Here is a 16,158-nt window from a genome sequence, read left to right as displayed (position 1 = left end):
CCTCAGCTCCCCTAGAACACATGGGTAATATCACCTCAGCTCCCCTAGAACACATGGGTAATATCACCTCAGCTCCACGAGAACACATGTGAAATATCACCTCAGCTTCACCAGAACACATGTGTAATATCACCTCAGCTCCACCGGAACACGTGTATTATCACCTCAGCCCCCCTAGAACACACGGGTAATATCACCTCAGCTCCACGAGAACACGTGTAATATCTCCTCAGCTCCATGAGAACACACGTGTAATATCTCCTCAGCTCCACGAGAACACATGGGTAATATCACCTCAGCTACATGAGAACACATGTGTAATATCACCTCAGCTCCATGAGAACACATGTGTAATATCACCTCAGCTCCATGAGAACACACAGGTAATATCTCCTCAGCTCCACCAGAACACATGGGTAATATCTCCTCAGCTCCATGAGAACACATGTGTAATATCACCTCAGCTCCATGAGAACACATGTGTAATATCACCTCAGCTCCATGAGAACACATGGGTAATATCACCTCAGCTTCATGAGAACACATGTGTAATATCTCCTCAGTTCCATGAGAACACATGGGTAATATCTCCTCAGCTCCATGAGAACACATGTGTAATATCACCTCAGCTCCATGAGAACACATGTGTAATATCACCTCAGCTCCATGAGAACACATGTGTAATATCTCCTCAGCTCCATGAGAACACACGGGTAATATCTCCTCAGCTCCACGAGAACACGTGTAATATCTCCTGAGCTCCATGAGAACACATGGGTAATATCACCTCAGCTCCATGAGAACACATGGGTAATATCACCTCAGCTCCACGAGAACACATGTGTAATATCACCTAAGCTCCCTTAGAACACATGGGTAATGTCTCCTCAGCTCCACGAGAACACGTGTAATATAACCTCAGCTCCCCTAGAACACACGGGTAATATCACCTCAGCTCCATGAGAACACACGGGTAATATCACCTCAGCTCCACGAAAACACATGTGAAATATCACCTCAGCTCCACCGGAACACGTGTAATATCACCTCAGCTCCCCTAGAACACACGGGTAATATCACCTCAGCTCCACGAGAACACATGTGAAATATCACCTCAGCTTCACCGGAACACGTGTATTATCACCTCAGCTCCCCTAGAACACATGGGTAATATCACCTCAGCTCCACGAGAACACGTGTAATATCTCCTCAGCTCCATGAGAACACACGTGTAATATCTCCTCAGCTCCACGAGAACACATGGGTAATATCACCTCAGCTACATGAGAACACATGTGTAATATCACCTCAGCTCCATGAGAACACACGGTTAATATCCCCTCAGCTCCACGAGAACACGTGTAATATCTCCTCAGCTCCATGAGAACACATGGGTAATATCACCTCAGCTCCATGAGAACACATGGGTAATATCAACTCAGCTCCCCTAGAACACATGGGTAATATCACCTCAGCTCCACGAGAACACATGGGTAATATCACCTCAGCTCCACGAGAACACGTGTAATATCACCTCAGCTCCCCTAGAACACATGGGTAATATCTCCTCAGCTCCACGAGAACACGTGTAATATCTCCTCAGCTCCATGAGAACACATGGGTAATATCACCTCAGCTCCATGAGAACACGTGTAGTATTTCCTCAGCTCCAAGAGAACACATGGGTAATATGACCTCAGCTCCCCTAGAACACACGGGTAATATCTCCTCAGCTCCATGAGAACACATGTGTAATATCACCTCAGCTCCACGAGAACACATGTGAAATATCACCTCAGTTTCACCAGAACACATGTGTAATATCACCTCAGCTCCACCGGAACACGTGTAATATCACCTCAGCTCCCCTAGAACACACGGGTAATATCTCCTCAGCTCCATGAGAACACAAGGGTAATATCACCTCAGCTCCACGAGAACACGTGTAATATCTCCTCAGCTCCATGAGAACACATGTGTAATATCACCTCAGCTCCATGAGAACACACGTGTAATATCACCTCAGCTCCCCTAGAATACACGGGTAATATCTCCTCAGCTCCATGAGAACACACGTGTAATATCACCTCAGCTCCCCTAGAACACACGGGTAATATCACCTCAGCTCCATGAGAACACACGGGTAATATCTCCTTAGCTCCATGAGAACACACGGGTAATATCACCTCAGCTGCATGAGAACACACGGGTAATATCACCTCAGCTCCATGAGAACACACGTGTAATATCACCTCAGCTCCATGAGAACACACGTGTAATATCACCTCAGCTCCATGAGAACACACGTGTAATATCTCCTCAGCTCCATGAGAACACATAGGTAATATCACCTCAGCTCCACGAGAACACATGGATAATATCACCTCAGCTCCACGAGAACACATGGGTAATATCACCTCAGCTCCATGAGAACACACGTGTAATATCACCTCAGCTCCATGAGAACACATGTGTAATATCACCTCAGCTCCATGAGAACACATGTGTAATATCACCTCAGCTCCATGAGAACACATGGGTAATATCACCTCAGCCCAACCGGAACACATGTGTAATATCACCTCAGCTCCATGAGAACACATGGGTAATATCACCTCAGCTCCATGAGAACACATGGGTAATATCACCTCAGCTCCATGAGAACATATGGGTAATATCACCTCAGCTCCATGAGAACACATGTGTAATATCAACTCAGCTCCATGAGAACACATGTGTAATATCTCCTCAGCTCCATGAGAACACATGTGTAATATCACCTCAGCTCCATGAGAACACATGGGTAATATCACCTCAGCTCCATGAGAACACATGGGTAATATCACCTCAGCTCCATGAGAACACATGGGTAATATCACCTCAGCTCCATGAGAACACATGGGTAATATCACCTCAGCTCCCCAAGAACACATGGGTAATATCACCTCAGCTCCCCTAGAACACATGGGTAATATCACCTCAGCTCCACGAGAACACATGGGTAATATCACCTCAGCTCCATGAGAACACATGTGTAATATCACCTCAGCTCCCCTAGAACACATGGGTAATATCACCTCAGCTCCCCTAGAACATATGGGTAATATCACCTCAGCTCCCCTAGAACACATGGGTAATATCACCTCAGCTCCATGAGAACACATGTGTAATATCACCTCAGCTCCACCAGAACACATGTGTAATATCACCTCAGCTCCATGAGAACACATGTGTAATATCACCTCAGCTCCATGAGAACACATGTGTAATATCACCTCAGCTCCATGAGAACACATGTGTAATATCACCTCAGCTCCACCAGAACACATGTGTAATTTCACCTCAGCTCCACCAGAACACATGGGTAATATCTCCTCAGCTCCATGAGAACACACGTGTAACATCACCTCAGCTCCACCAGAACATATGTGTAATATCACCTCAGCTCCACCAGAACACATGTGTAATATCACCTCAGCTCCACCAGAACACATGGGTAATATCTCCTCAGCTCCATGAGAACACACGTGTAACATCACCTCAGTTCCACCAGAACACATGGGTAATATCTCCTCAGCTGCATGAGAACACACGTGTAACATCACCTCAGCTCCACCAGAACACACGGGTAATATCACCTCAGCTCCACCGGAACACATAGATGAAACTAATGGCCTTAAATTAAGTGCAACTCCCATCACATTATTGCTAGTTAAAATCTCAGATGGACAGAAGAACAGCCAATCCCATCTCACCTCAGCTCCACGAGAACACATGGGTAATATCACCTCAGCTCCATGAGAACACATGTGTAATATCACCTCAGCTCCATGAGAACACATGTGTAATATCACCTCAGCTCCATGAGAACACATGGGTAATATCACCTCAGCTCCACCGGAACACATGGGTAATATCACCTCAGCCCAACCGGAACACATGTGTAATATCACCTCAGCTCCATGAGAACACATGGGTAATATCACCTCAGCTCCATGAGAACACATGGGTAATATCACCTCAGCTCCATGAGAACATATGGGTAATATCACCTCAGCTCCATGAGAACACATGTGTAATATCAACTCAGCTCCATGAGAACACATGTGTAATATCTCCTCAGCTCCATGAGAACACATGTGTAATATCACCTCAGCTCCATGAGAACACATGGGTAATATCACCTGAGCTCCATGAGAACACATGGGTAATATCACCTCAGCTCCATGAGAACACATGGGTAATATCACCTCAGCTCCATGAGAACACATGGGTAATATCACCTCAGCTCCCCAAGAACACATGGGTAATATCACCTCAGCTCCCCTAGAACACATGGGTAATATCACCTCAGCTCCACGAGAACACATGGGTAATATCACCTCAGCTCCATGAGAACACATGTGTAATATCACCTCAGCTCCCCTAGAACACATGGGTAATATCACCTCAGCTCCCCTAGAACATATGGGTAATATCACCTCAGCTCCCCTAGAACACATGGGTAATATCACCTCAGCTCCATGAGAACACATGTGTAATATCACCTCAGCTCCACCAGAACACATGTGTAATATCACCTCAGCTCCATGAGAACACATGTGTAATATCACCTCAGCTCCATGAGAACACATGTGTAATATCACCTCAGCTCCATGAGAACACATGTGTAATATCACCTCAGCTCCACCAGAACACGTGTAATTTCACCTCAGCTCCACCAGAACACATGGGTAATATCTCCTCAGCTCCATGAGAACACACGTGTAACATCACCTCAGCTCCACCAGAACACATGTGTAATATCACCTCAGCTCCACCAGAACACATGTGTAATATCACCTCAGCTCCACCAGAACACATGGGTAATATCTCCTCAGCTCCATGAGAACACACGTGTAACATCACCTCAGCTCCACCAGAACACATGGGTAATATCTCCTCAGCTGCATGAGAACACACGTGTAACATCACCTCAGCTCCACCAGAACACATGGGTAATATCTCCTCAGCTGCATGAGAACACACGTGTAACATCACCTCAGCTCCACCAGAACACACGGGTAATATCACCTCAGCTCCACCGGAACACATAGATGAAACTAATGGCCTTAAATTAAGTGCAACTCCCATCACATTATTGCTAGTTAAAATCTCAGATGGACAGAAGAACAGCCAATCCCATCTCACCTTTCACAAGACTCGTGTCTCTACCAATAGCGGAGAGGAGTAACGCCTGGAGGACAAGGCAGGAGAGGCGCAAACTCAGAGCAGTCCCCGGCAGTGACTTGATGGACCTGGAGGAGAGGATAGAGGACAATGAGCGGACATGACAGACGAAGAGCCTGACCACACCTCTGTGTTCCACATACATTGCCTTGAGACCCTCATGTATCTAGAATGGGCTGCACTTTTCCCAATGCATTGTTCACATCTGTACACGGTGTTAGTAGACTGAGGTTCTGTTCAGAAGGAATACTAATGCAGCGCACCGCACCGGTGCGCATAGGATCAGTAGGTAGGAACCCCCCCGCGCGGGATCAGTAGGTAGGATCCATTCCCTGCGCGGGATCAGTAGGCAGGACCCCCCCGTGCGGGATTAGTAGGTAGGAGCCCCTCCCTGCGCGGGATCAGTAGGCAGGACCCCCCCGTGCAGGATCAGTAGGTAGGAGCCCCTCCCCACGCGGGATCAGTAGGCAGGACCCCCCCCCCCCGCGCGGGATCAGTAGGTAGGAGCCCCCCCGCGGAACCACTAGGAACCCGCGGAAACACTAGGTAGGAGCCCCCTCCCCGCACGGGATCAGTAGGTAGGAGCCCCTCCCCGCGCGGGATCAGTAGGTAGGAGCCCCCCCCACGTGGGATCAGTAGGTAAGAGCCCCTACGCGTGGGATCAGTAGGTAAGAGCCCCCCTCCCCGCGCGGGATCAGTAGGTAGGAGCCCCTCTCCGCTCGGGATCAGTAGGTAGGAGCCCCTCCCCGCGCGGGATCAGTAGGTAGGAGCCCCCCCCCACGTGGGATCAGTAGGTAAGAGCCCCTACGCGTGGGATCAGTAGGTAAGAGCCCCCCTCCCCGCGCGGGATCAGTAGGTAGGAGTCCCTCCCCGCGCGGGATCAGTAGGTAGGAGCCCCCCCCCACGTGGGATCAGTAGGTAAGAGCCCCTACGCGTGGGATCAGTAGGTAAGAGCCCCCCCCCGCAGCATCAGTAGGTAGGAGCCCCCCCCCCCGTGCGGGATCAGTAGGTAGGAGCTCCCCTTGCGCAGGACCAGTAGGTAGGAGCCGCTCCCAGGATTCCGCTTCTTTCAGCCACCGATTGTCTAGTCTGTGAGAGTGATCGGGGTTACTTTATAGCCTCCTGATCACACATTCAGTGTAATACCGGGAAGTGGCCAGCGGGTGGTGCACTGGGATCTCTGCTGTTCACAGGAATAGACACCAACACAATGTCACCACACCCGGCGCAGAAACCCCTCCTGAGCTGTGCAGGGCGGCGTCCCCGCTGCATCCCGGACTTCCCGTAGTTGGGTGAGTAGGTAGTGTTGGGTGGGGGGGATGGGAAGGATGTTGGGTAGGTAGTGTTGGGTGGGGGGGATGAAAAGGATGTTGGGTAGGTAGTGTTGGGTGGGGGGGATGGGAAGGATGTTGGGTAGGTAGTGTTGGGTGGGGGGGATGGGAAGGATGTTGGGTAGGTAGTGTTGGGTGGGGGGGATGGGAAGGATGTTGGGTAGGTAGTGTTGGGTGGGGGGATGGATAGGTAGTGTTGGGTAGGTAGTTGGGTGAGTAGGTAGTGTTGGGTAGGGGGATGGGTAGGTAGTGTTGGGTGGGGGGATGGATAGGTAGTGTTGGGTAGGTAGTTGGGTGAGTAGGTAGTGTTGGGTAGGGGGATGGGTAGGTAGTGTTGGGTAGGGGGATGGGTAGGTAGTTGGGTGGGTAGCTAGTGTTGGGTGGGGGGATGGGTAGGTAGTTGGGTGGGTAGGTAGTGTTGGGTAGGGGGATGGGTAGGTAGTGTTGGGTAGGGGGATGGGTAGGTAGTTGGGTGGGTAGCTAGTGTTGGGTGGGGGGATGGGCAGGTAGTGTTGGGTAGGGGGATGGGTAGGTAGTTGGGTGGGTAGGTAGTGTTGGGTAGGGGGATGGGTAGGTAGTGTTAGGTAGGTAGTGTTGGGTGGGGGGATGGGTAGGTAGTTGGGTGGGTAGGTAGTGTTAGGTAGGTAGTGTTGGGTGGGGGGATTGGTAGGTAGTGTTGGGTAGGTAGTTGGGTGGGCAGGTAGTGTTGGGTGGGGGGGTGGGTAGGTAGTTGGGTGGGCAGGTAGTGTTGGGTGGGGGGATGGGTGGGTAGGTAGTATTGGGTAGGGGGATGGGTAGGTAGTTGGGTGGGTAAGTAGTGTTAGGTAGGTAGTGTTGGGTGGGGGGATGGGTAGGTAGTGTTGGGTAGGGGGATGGGTAGGTAGTGTTGGGTAGGTAGTTGGGTGGGCAGGTAGTGTTGGGTGGGGGGATGGGTGGGTAGGTAGGTAGTGTTGGGTGGGTAGGTAGTTGGGTAGGTAGGTAGTGTTGGGTGGGGGGATGGGTAGGTAGTTAGGTAGGTAGTGTTGGGTGGGGGGATGGGTAGGTAGGTAGTGTTGGGTAGGTAGGGGGATGGGTAGTTTGATCTCACCTTAGGGCTCCTCCCCCTCACTCAGTCAGCAGGTCGGGGAGGCGTGGTTTGTGAGCGGTTAGGTCAGTGGGCGGGGCTCACACAGATAGTCAGTGGTCATTGGAGGACACGGCGATGCTCAGCCTCCCGCCCCCTGCAATTGCTTCCGGGGTCACATCCCCTTCCTTCTGGCCTAGTGAATGTAGGAGGAGTACAGGTCAGTTAGCCCCGCCCTCCGGCCGCAAGTCTGAGGAGAGAGATTGGTGTGTTGTGTACGGGGTATACCGTGTGATGAGGTGGGAGGGGAGGCCGGGTACATGTGTGGGGGAGGGGAGAGGTCATTGTACCGTCCTTATGTTCGGGGCGCCCCCTGCCTGGAGTCTTCCTCGGAGATCGGAGAATCCCGCCCGAGTTTGTATCAGATTGTAGTAGCGCGGACAGCGCCCTCTGCTGGTGTAGCGGCATCCTGACGTGTCTCCCCCACTAGAGCAGGGCCCCTGTAGAGGTTGTTCAGGGCCCCTGCAGAGGTTGCTCGGGGTTCCTGGAGCATTTTGTGCCCCTCTGACCCCAGTCATGTCCGTGTCCTGTGAGGAGATGTATCCTGAGTTGTACACTATATTGCCCCCATTATAGGTCTCCTGTGTGACTTCAGGTTGGGGGTCTCCTGTGTGACTTCAGGTTGGGGGTCTCCTGTGTGACTTCAGGTTGGGGGTCTCCTGTGTGACTTCAGGTTGGGGGTCTCCTGTGTGACTTCAGGTTGGGGGTCTCCTGTGTGACTTCAGGTTGGGGGTCTCCTGTGTGACTTCAGGTTGGGGGTCTCCTGTGTGACTTCAGGTTGGGGGTCTCCAAACGAGACGTCTTAGATGAGATGCCGAGTCAGAATTGGTTAAGAGGTTCATTTATTACACTGCAGAGGAGATAACACCTCATGGGAGATGAATGTAATACATATATATCCGTGTCTCTAAGGTTCAACTATTCCATATATAGACATAACGTATAGGCGTGGTCAGACTGAGGGTCAGGCGTGGTCTAGGCGTGGTCGGACTGAGGGTCGGGCGTGGTCGGACTGGGGTCGGGCGTGGTCATTCTGAGGTTCAGGCGTAGTCTAGGCGTGGTTGGACTGGGTTCAGGCGTGGTCGGACTGAGTGTCGGGCGTGGTCGGACTGGGTTCATGCGTGGTTGTTCTGAGGTTCAGGCGTGGTCTAAGCGTGGTTTTATGGGTTTCATCCAATCAAATTTCATCTGCAATCTCGGAGTTAAATGGAGGTTAATAGTTCAGTCGGAGATGGACTGTTGCGGGTTCAAGCTGCTTTGACCATAAGATGCTTTTCTTAAACTTGAAAGAGGAAGTTACCGTTTGAAATCCGTCCGACTCCGACATCAAATCACATTTCCTGAGAAGAAACAGAAGGAAGAGCAGCAAAAATACTGATAACTATATATATATATATTGGAACATTCCTTTACCAGACCCCTATATTCCTACGCCCCTCCCTTCCCACACATGACCTTTAATGGCCCCCCAGTCTTAGTCCGTAGGGTTCAATATTGATTGGCCCCGCCCTTCCCACACATGACCTTTAATGGCCCCCCAGTCTTAGTCCGTAGGGTTCAATATTGAGTTGGCCCCGCCCTTTCCACACACATGACCTTTAATGGCCCCCCCAGTCTTAGTCCGTAGGGTCCAATATTGAGTTGGCCCCGCCCTTTGCACACACATGACCTTTAATGGCCCCCCAGTCTTAGTCCGTAGGGTACAATATTGAGTTGGCCCCACCCTTTCCACACACATGACCTTTAATGGCCCCCCAGTCTTAGTCCGTAGGGTTCAGTATTGAGTTGGCCCCGCCCTACCCACACACGTGACCTGTAATGGCCCCCCAGTCTTAGTCCGTAGGGTACAATATTGAGTTGGCCCCGCCCTTTGCAGCTATAACAGCTTCAGCTTTTCTGGTAAGGCCGTCCACAAGGTTTAGGAGGGTGTCTATGGGAAGGTTGGACCATTCTTCCAGAAGCACATTTGTCAGGTCAGGCACTGATGTCGGGGGAGGAGGCACTGATGTCGGGGGAGGAGGCCTGGCTCGCAGTCTCCGCTCTAATTCATCCCAAAGGTGTTCTATGGGGTTGAGGTCAGGACTCTGTGCAGGACAGTCAAGTTCCTCCACCCCAAACTGGCTCCTCCATGTCTTTATGGACCATGCTTTGTGCACTGGTGGGCAGTCATGTTGGAACAGGAAGGGGCCATCCCCAAACTCCTCCCACAAAGTTGGGAGCATGAAATCGTCCAAAATGTCACCTTAAGAGTTCCCTTCACTGGAACTAGGGGGCCAACCCAACCCCTGAGGAACAACCCCACACCATAATCCCCCCTCCACCAAACGTTACACTTGGCACAGTGCAGTCAGGCAAGTCCCTTTATATAGGGTGTCTCTCATGTACCTGTTCGCTCCCCTGTGACACTGAGATCTGAATTTGGTTCTTTTGGCTCTTCAAAGACTGGCCTTTAAACTCATTGAGGATATTCCCCTTTCCACTTTGACAAGGTGGCACTTCTTGTCATCACCTTTGTGAGGTGAGTGTCTGAGCTGGTGGCTTTATCCTGTAAAGAACTCCTTCTGGTCCTACACAAGGACAAGGTGGTGCTGAGGCCCAGAACGTCCTTCTTACCTAAGGTAGTTGTGGCCTTTCACCGCAATCAGGACACGGTCCTTCCATTCCTGTGGCCGACTCTAGTTCACCAGACGGAGATCTCCCTCCAATGACTGGATGTAGCTTGTGCTGTGAGAGATTCCCTCCTTCACCAAGCCTGAACCTCTCTTGGTCCTTCTTGATGGTCTACAAGATCTGTAATTCCTGTGGCCGACTCTAGTTCACCAGACGGAGATCTCCCTCCAATGACTGGATGTAGCTTGTGCTGTGAGAGATTCCCTCACAGCCGCTTCCTCCTTCACCAAGACTGACCCTCTCTTGGTCCTTCTTGATGGTCTACAAGATCTGTAATTCCTGTGGCCGACTCTAGTTCACCAGACGGAGATCTCCCTCCAATGACTGGATGTAGCTTGTGCTGTGAGAGATTCCCTCCTTCACCAAGCCTGAACCTCTCTTGGTCCTTCTTGATGGTCTACAAGATCTGTAATTCCTGTGGCCGACTCTAGTTCACCAGACGGAGATCTCCCTCCAATGACTGGATGTAGCTTGTGCTGTGAGAGATTCCCTCCTTCACCAAGCCTGAACCTCTCTTGGTCCTTCTTGATGGTCTTCAAGATCTGTAATTGCCTGTTGGGCTTCCCAGAAATAGGTTGTTTCAGATTTGCAGGTCTGCTCCCTGAAGTTGTGTTCCCACGTTCTCCAGACTTGGTGGATGTTTAGATCCCATCTGATGCCACCTTTGAGCTGCAGGTTGTCCCCAGTTCTATTTTCTTGTGAACCTGTTCATGTGTTGCATGCGTGTTGCCTAATCCTCAGCTGGACTGCTCCGGACTTGCAGACAGAATGGGATTTTCCTGTGTCCTTCAGTAGAAGAGATAGAAATTAGGATTTGTGGACCGATGTACATTTTGTATTCTTGTAGTCCATAGAAGGACAAAGTCCCACCTTCTGTGTTCTTTACTAAATGTGACATTTTGGTCTCAGGAGAGTTGATCCTGGGCTGGCCCACAATGTTTTGTTTGTCCAATCCTCCTGTAGGCAGACGTATACCCAACAGTATATAACTTCCTGTGTCCCTTCGGGCCCTTTCACACGGGCGTTACGTTTTTTTTCATCAGTTCAGTCATGTTTTTTCAAAGAAAATACGGATCAGTTTACATCAGTTTGTTTACATCCTTTAGCAATGCAGAAACATGTATGTTCGTTTACATTCTTTAGCAATGCAGAAACATGTATGTTCGTTTACTTTTTCATCCATTCTGGGCTATTTTATGGAGGAAAAATAGGATTTTATTCCTTTCAAAAAAACAGATGTAAATGGATGATCAGCCATGTACATCCGCTAGCCCAGGGCCTAAAATCTCAAGTCTAGACCTCCTAGCCAAGCAAAAACCTTACTCTCCACCAGGTGCCCCACCCAACCTTGCCTAGGTCCACCTCCAACCCCACCCCAGGCCCGCCCCCAACCACGCCCCCTTAAAGCTTATGAAATTACATTTTTCTTTAGAATAAGGAGTCCAAAATATAAAAAACAACAATTATAACATAACTTTATTATGTCATCTGAAACATAACAGCAATAGCTTAACAGAGTCCAGAGGGCAAGTGGGTAACATAAAGCAATGTAAACACATAAAATGAAAATGTGTCCCCATCAGAGTCCTCCTTTACATCAGGTGTCCCCCTTTACATCAGGTGTCCCCATCAGAGCCCCCCTTTACATCAGGTGTCCCCATCAGAGTCCCCCTTTACATCAGGTGTCCCCATCAGAGCCCCCCTTTACATCAGGTGTCCCCATCAGAGCCCCCCTTTACATCAGGTGTCCCCATCAGAGCCCCCCTTTACATCAGGTGTCCCCATCAGAGCCCCCCTTTACATCAGGTGTCCCCATCAGAGCCCCCCTTTACATCAGGTGTCCCCATCAGAGCCCCCCTTTACATCAGGTGTCCCCATCAGAGCCCCCCTTTACATCAGGTGTCCCCATCAGAGCCCCCCTTTACATCAGGTGTCCCCATCAGAGCCCCCCTTTACATCAGGTGTCCCCATCAGAGCCCCCCTTTACATCAGGTGTCCCCATCAGAGTCCCCCTTTACATCAGGTGTCCCCATCAGAGCCCCCCTTTACATCAGGTGTCCCCATCAGAGCCCCCCTTTACATCAGGTGTCCCCATCAGAGCCCCCCTTTACATCAGGTGTCCCCATCAGAGCCCCCCTTTACATCAGGTGTCCCCATCAGAGTCCCCCTTTACATCAGGTGTCCCCATCAGAGCCCCCCTTTACATCAGGTGTCCCCATCAGAGCCCCCCTTTACATCTGGTGTCCCCATCAGAGCCCCCCTTTACATCAGGTGTCCCCATCAGAGTCCCCCTTTACATCAGGTGTCCCCATCAGAGCCCCCCTTTACATCAGGTGTCCCCATCAGAGTCCCCCTTTACATCAGGTGTCCCCATCAGAGTCCCCCTTTACATCAGGTGTCCCCATCAGAGTCCCCCTTTACATCAGGTGTCCCCATCAGAGTCCCCCTTTACATCAGGTGTCCCCATCAGAGTCCCCCTTTACATCAGGTGTCCCCAATAGATTCTCCCTTTACATCAGGTGTCCCCATCAGAGCCCCCCTTTACATCAGGTGTCCCCATCAGAGCCCCCCTTTACATCAGGTGTCCCCATCAGAGCCCCCCTTTACATCTGGTGTCCCCATCAGAGCCCCCCTTTACATCAGGTGTCCCCATCAGAGCCCCCCTTTACATCTGGTGTCCCCATCAGAGCCCCCCTTTACATCTGGTGTCCCCATCAGAGTCCCCCTTTACATCAGGTGTCCCCATCAGAGTCCCCCTTTACATCAGGTGTCCCCATCAGAGTCCCCCTTTACATCAGGTGTCCCCATCAGAGTCCCCCTTTACATCAGGTGTCCCCATCAGAGTCCCCCTTTACATCAGGTGTCCCCATCAGAGTCCCCCTTTACATCAGGTGTCCCCATCAGAGTCCCCCTTTACATCAGGTGTCCCCATCAGAGTCCCCCTTTACATCAGGTGTCCCCAATAGATTCTCCCTTTACATCAGGTGTCCCCATCAGAGCCCCCCTTTACATCAGGTGTCCCCATCAGAGCCCCCCTTTACATCAGGTGTCCCCATCAGAGCCCCCCTTTACATCTGGTGTCCCCATCAGAGCCCCCCTTTACATCTGGTGTCCCCATCAGAGCCCCCCTTTACATCAGGTGTCCCCATCAGAGCCCCCCTTTACATCAGGTGTTCCCATCAGAGTCCCCCTTTACATCAGGTGTCCCCATCAGAGTCCCCCTTTACATCAGGTGTCCCCATCAGAGTCCCCCTTTACATCAGGTGTCCCCATCAGAGTCCCCCTTTACATCAGGTGTCCCCATCAGAGTCCCCCTTTACATCAGGTGTCCCCATCAGAGTCCCCCTTTACATCAGGTGTCCCCATCAGAGTCCCCCTTTACATCAGGTGTCCCCATCAGAGTCCCCCTTTACATCAGGTGTCCCCATCAGAGTCCCCCTTTACATCAGGTGTCCCCATCAGAGTCCCCCTTTACATCAGGTGTCCCCATCAGAGTCCCCCTTTACATCAGGTGTCCCCATCAGAGCCCCCCTTTACATCAGGTGTCCCCATCAGAGCCCCCCTTTACATCAGGTGTCCCCATCAGAGCCCCCCTTTACATCAGGTGTCCCCATCAGAGCCCCCCTTTACATCAGGTGTCCCCATCAGAGCCCCCCTTTACATCAGGTGTCCCCATCAGAGCCCCCCTTTACATCAGGTGTCCCCATCAGAGCCCCCCTTTACATCAGGTGTCCCCATCAGAGCCCCCCTTTACATCTGGTGTCCCCATCAGAGCCCCCCTTTACATCTGGTGTCCCCATCAGAGCCCCCTTTTACATCAGGTGTCCCCATCAGAGCCCCCTTTACATCAGGTGTCCCCATCAGAGTCCCCCTTTACATCAGGTGTCCCCATCAGAGTCCCCCTTTACATCAGGTGTCCCCAATAGATTCTCCCTTTACATCAGGTGTCCCCATCAGAGCCCCCCTTTACATCAGGTGTCCCCAGTAGATTCTCCCTTTACATCAGGTGTCCCCATCAGAGCCCCCCTTTACATCAGGTGTCCCCATCAGAGCCCCCCTTTACATCAGGTGTCCCCATTTGTGTAACCTCGCCCTTCCCCCTTGTACTCAGAGATCGTCTTGTGAATGCTGCTTCTCCTTTCCCTCCTTCGGTCATGTGATAAGTCACATGACAAGGGTGAGAGGAAGGACACTCTGCGTTCACTCCTTAGTGCCGGCTGTCTGTTGCCCGCTGCAGTCAGGAGGGAGGAGAAAGCCTAGTCCTCCCTCCAGCAAGTGTCAGCAGCTGCTCCCTGTGACAGGAGTGAAACTGCGGTCACTGAGGAGCGGCACCAGCAATGCACCACCCCCCCAACACAGTGCTTGGGGCAGGTTGGTGCTGCTGGTAGCACCCGCTCCCCACCCTCTGATGCGGCGCCTGGGACACCCTCGCCCCCATGCTATTTTCACTTGCCAAATGCGAGCAGGCGAGTGGAAATTTCAAGCCCTGCGCTAGTCATAGAAATACATGGGTGTCCGTTATTCTTCCTTAAACAGATAGAAAACAGACATATGGAACTCCCGTGTAAAAGGATCCTTAGTGGGCTCCAGGAAAGGAATCTTATAAATGTTCTATCGATATATTATCTACTCTTAATGTCGCCCTTTCACCAGACGCCTATTATATTGTCACATCATTATCTCGTTCTTCTCGATGTTGTCTTCCCACAGACAGTACTCCGCATAGTCGCTCCAGGAACAGGCAGCAATCCCAAAATGCAGCACATTCCTACACAGACCAGGACATGCTGCTCCGGAACCCAAACAACGACCTGGACGAAGTGGTCTGCTTATGGAAGAGAGGCTGTGTGGTGGCATCCATGGAGGAAGCTGTCACCAATGACTTTGGCTGTGTGGTGGCATCCATGGAGGAAGCTGTCACCAATGACTTTGGCTGTGTGGCGGCATCGATGGAGGAAGCTGTCACCAATGACTTTGGCTGTGTGGTGGCATCGATGGAGGAAGCTGTCACCAATGACTTTGGCTGTGTGGTGGCATCGATGGAGGAAGCTGTCACCAATGACTTTGGCTGTGTGGTGGCATCCATGGAGGAAGCTGTCACCACTGACTTTGGCTGTGTGGTGGCATCGATGGAGGAAGCTGTCACCAATGACTTTGGCTGTGTGGTGGCATCGATGGAGGAAGCTGTCACCAATGACTTTGGCTGTGTGGTGGCATCGATGGAGGAAGCTGTCACCAATGACTTTGGCTGTGTGGTGGCATCGATGGAGGAAGCTGTCACCAATGACTTTGGCTGTGTGGTGGCATCCATGGAGGGAGCTGTCACCAATGACTTTGGCTGTGTGGTGGCATCCATGGAGGGAGCTGTCACCAATGACTTTGGCTGTGTGGTGGCATCGATGGAGGAAGCTGTCACCAATGACTTTGGCTGTGTGGCGGCATCGATGGAGGGAGCTGTCACCAGTGACTTTGGCTGTGTGGTGGCATCGATGGAGGAAGCTGTCACCAATGACTTTGGCTGTGTGGTGGCATCGATGGAGGAAGCTGTCACCAATGACTTTGGCTGTGTGGTGGCATCGATGGAGGAAGCTGTCACCAATGACTTTGGCTGTGTGGTGGCATCCATGGAGGGAGCTGTCACCAATGACTTTGGCTGTGTGGCGGCATCCATGGAGGAAGCTGTCACCAATGACTTTGGCTGTGTGGTGGCATCGATGGAGGGAGCTGTCACCACTGACTTTGGCTGTGTGGTGGCATCGATGGAGGAAGCTGTCACCAATGACTTTGGCTGTGTGGTGGCATCGA

General features: G+C 51.4%; 1 long non-coding RNA gene across 1 annotated transcript in view; it reads right to left on the bottom strand.

Moving 5' to 3' along the window:
* The window catches only part of LOC149429418 (uncharacterized), a 35,497-nt gene extending 30,198 nt beyond the window's left edge, over positions 1 to 5,299 (bottom strand). The window contains exon 1 of the long non-coding RNA XR_016310479.1: positions 5,191 to 5,299. This is a non-coding gene — a long non-coding RNA (uncharacterized LOC149429418). The remainder of the gene's footprint in view (positions 1 to 5,190) is intronic.
* Between the last annotated feature and the right edge of the window lie 10,859 nt (positions 5,300 to 16,158).

The sequence above is a fragment of the Staurois parvus genome, unplaced genomic scaffold, assembly GCF_062004578.1.
Source record: "Staurois parvus isolate SC_StPar_1 unplaced genomic scaffold, SC_StPar_1.0 ptg002707l, whole genome shotgun sequence".
Classification (NCBI taxonomy): Eukaryota; Metazoa; Chordata; class Amphibia; order Anura; family Ranidae; genus Staurois; species Staurois parvus.
The sequence above is the reverse complement of the archived record's forward strand: the minus strand, read 5'-3'. Positions and strand labels throughout refer to the sequence as shown.